This window comes from Giraffa tippelskirchi, chromosome 6, assembly GCF_054371585.1.
Source record: "Giraffa tippelskirchi isolate mGirTip1 chromosome 6, T2T-mGirTip1v1.2.pri, whole genome shotgun sequence".
Classification (NCBI taxonomy): domain Eukaryota; kingdom Metazoa; phylum Chordata; class Mammalia; order Artiodactyla; family Giraffidae; genus Giraffa; species Giraffa tippelskirchi.
In genome coordinates this window covers 87,872,672-87,876,413 of record NC_137280.1, presented here as the reverse complement: position 1 = coordinate 87,876,413, position 3,742 = coordinate 87,872,672, and the positions used below count along the sequence as shown (strand labels likewise).

General features: G+C 37.8%; 1 pseudogene; it reads right to left on the bottom strand.

The window, feature by feature from the left end:
* Window positions 1-433: 433 nt before the first annotated feature.
* LOC145511551 (protein SET-like) lies at window positions 434-1,299 on the bottom strand (annotated as a pseudogene).
* Between the last annotated feature and the right edge of the window lie 2,443 nt (window positions 1,300-3,742).

Genomic DNA, 3,742 nt, shown 5'->3' with positions numbered 1-3,742 from the left:
CTGTCTATATTCATATAGAGGCACAGTGTAATCTCTGAGCCCAATATACAGAGAAGGGAGGAATAAAGCTAGAATTCTATGCAGTACTACATGGGGCCTAGCACACTCCAGTTTCCAGCAGAGCTAAGGGAGCAGAAGGTTTTTCTTTTTTTCCCACAGAGCATGGTAGTGTTTATTCCATAGAGTTTTTGTTGAGGCAGGAAGGGATAAACATGAATTTGGAACAGAAATGGGTAGAGATTCTTTTCGCACTGAATTCTGCTCAAGGTATTCCCCCTCCCCCCACCAAATAAGTTGTGGACCATGGTATAAAGGAGAAAAGAGGCCTCAAAAACAGGGTGACTGAACATAGAGGAGAAAAAAAAAAGACTGCAGCTTGCTCCCAGGGACTGGAGAAAATAAAAAAAAGGTTGGAATCCATGTGTTCCTTCCATTAGTCATCTTCTTCTTCATCTTCCTCTCTTTCCACTCCCTCATCATCATCTTCATCACCTTCATCCTCATCCCCTTCTTCATCAATATCTTCCAATCCTTCTTCCTCTTCATCGTTGTCATCTTCTCCTTCCCCTTCCTCATCATCCATGTCAGGAACCAAGTAGTACTGTAATGGATTTGGCAAATATCATCTTTGATGACCTCTCCTAACTCATCTGCACCTGCATCAGAATGACCAGTAAACCAGGTGAAGAAGCTTTCTGGTTCCTGATACTGTTTCTTCCTGCTGCCTTTATACTGTGTTTGACCTGATCGTTTCATCAGATCCCTTCCAGATTTCCATTTGATTTCAGTGGACTTTGAAGATGGATCACCACTCTCATTCAGATGAAATTCTTTGGAGAGAATTTTGTTTTCAAAGTAAGGGTTTTCATCGAAATAAAAATCTATTCTGTAACCTGATTTAATGTTTTCAAATTCTGTCACTTCGACTCTTGTCAAATAATGTAGTTCCTCTTCATCCTCCTCCCCAAGCAGTGCAGACACTTGTGGATGGTTATCAAATGCTGTTACCCCAAATTTTGGGATTTTTGCCATCAATTCTGACCTCTTCCTTAAAAATGGTTGGTAGAGTTTGTTATATCTCTGTTCTACTTTCCAAAATCTCCTCATTGGCTTGTTCATTAAGTCTGTCTATTTCATTTTGCACGTCATCAATATGTTCAATTGCTCCTTGCTGTTCGTTTTCTTCCTTCGGCATGTTTGAAGAAACAGATGCCTCATCTGGCCTGGAGGCAGGAGTTGGCCTCGCTTTCTTGGTTTCTTCCCTTGGGGTGGAAGTGAAGCCTGGTGTTTGGGGGCCATGCTGGGAAAAAAAAAGCCAAAAATCCTCACAGGGGAGGAGAGAGGTACAGAGAGCTCAGAGAACTCAGATTTTTTTTTAGTTTTATTTTGAAATATTTAGTTTTATTTTGAAATATAAATTAAGAGGAAGTTGTAAAACACTACCAAGCGGTCCTGTGTAATCTTCAGTCATTTTCCCACAAAGATTACATTTTTATATAATGATAGTCCTGATAGTCCAATATTTAAATGAAGAAACTGACATTGGTACGATGTGTATGTGTAATTCCATGTCATTTTATCACATATGTACATTCCTGCAACTGTCACTGCAATCAAGATACATCAATATTCCATCACCACAAAGATTTCCCTCATGCCATCCCAGCATCCCTAAACCTTGGCAGGTCTAAAACTAAGGATTTTATTCTTCAACAAGGCTCAACATAGTCTGAGATTCACATCTGATGATGAAAGAAAATATTCCTGATATTTTTTTTAAAGATGAGAAAAACATATCCCTCAAATCTCCTGGTAGTCTGTGTAATGGAATTATGATAATTTTCTTTGTTTGCATTTTTTAACTTTACTGTTCTATGTGGCCATGATTATCAGTTCTGCTAGAGCTGCCACAACAAAATATAGACTGAGTGTCCCAAACAGCAGAAATTCATTTTCTTATAGTTTTGGGGCCTGGATATCCAAGATCAAGTGCTGGCAGGGTTGGTTTCTGATGAAAGCGCTCTCTCGTCTTGTTCCTGGCCCTCATCTCACTGCCTCCTCATATGACTCTTTCCTCTCTATGTGGAAAGACAGTGATCACTGGCATCCTCTAGTTCTAAAAGTTGAGCTCTTATTGTACATCTCTTGGACATGAGAACACCAGTGCCCTATTCCCTTCACTCTTCCCTTGGCCTCTGTCCCCTTATGGAAGTGCTTCTGCTCCCTAATCCTACAGACACCCCACAATTTGCATATTGTTCTCCATAGTGGCTGTACCAGTTATTTTCCCATCAACAGTGTAGGAATGTTCCCTTTTCTCCACACCCTCTCCAGCATTTGTTGTTTGTAGATTATTTGATGATGGCAATTGTGAACAGTATGGGGTGATAACTCATGAGAGTTTTGATTTGTATGTCCCTAATATTTAGTGATGTTGAGCACCTTTTCGTGTACTTTTTGTCCATTTGTATGTCCTCTTTGAAGTAACGTCTATATAGTTCTTCAGTGCATTTTCTTATTGGGTTGTTACTGGAACATGAAACTGTTTCTTTAATTTTTCTTTCTAATATTTTGATTTTTGTGTATAGAAAAGCAAGAGATTTCTTCCTATTAATTTCATATCCTGCATTTTTACCAAATTCATTGTTTAGATCTAGTATTAACAGTTTTCTCATAGCATGTTTAGGATTTTCTAGTATCATGTCATCTGCAAACAGTGACAGTTTAGCTTCTTTTTCCAATTTCAATCATTTTGTTTCTTTTTCTGCTCTGATTGACATGTCTAGGACTTTCAAAACTATGTTGAATAATAGTGGTGAGATTGGACATCCTTGTCTTGTTCCTGATCCCAGAGAAAATACTTTCAGTTTTTCACCATTGAGAATAATATTTGCTGTGGGTTTATCTTATATGGCCTTTATTATATTGAGATACTTTCCCTTTATGCCCACTTTCTGGAGAATTTTTATCATAAACGGGTGTTGAATTTTGTCAAAAGCTTTTTTTGCATCCATGAGGATGATCATATGGTTTTTATTCTTCAATTTGTTAATATGGTGTATCACATTGATTGATTTGTGTTTACTGAAGAATCCTTGTATCCCTGGGATAGATCACACTTGATCATGGTTTATGATCCTTTCAATGTGCTGTTGGATTTTTGTTTGCTAGTATTTTGTTGAGGATATTTGAGCCTTTAGGGATATTGGCCTGATGATATCTTGGTCTAGATTTGTTATCAGGATAATGGTGGCCTCATAGTATGAGCTTATGGGTGTTCCTTCTCTGAAATTTTGGGATAAGATAGGTTTGAGAAGGATAGGTTTTAACTCTTCTCCAAATGTTTGATAGAATTTTCCTGTGAAGCCATCTGGTCCTGGACTTTTGTTCGATGGAAGATTTTTAATAATAGTTTAAAGTTCAATACTTGTGATTAGTATATTCATGTTTTCTATTTCTTCCTGGTTCAGTCTTAGAAGGTTATTCCTTTCTAAGAATTTGTTAATTTCTTCTAGGTAGTCCATTTTATTGGTGTATAGTTTCTTCTACTAGTCCCTTTTTAATTTTATTTTTTAATTGGAGGATAATTGCTTTACAATATTGTGTTAGTTTCTGCCGTACATCAACATGAATCAGCCATAGGTATACACACAGCTCCTCCATCTTGAACCTTTCTCCCACTTTACACCCCATGCAACATCTCTAGGTTGTCACAGAGCACTGGGTTTGAGCTCCCTGCATC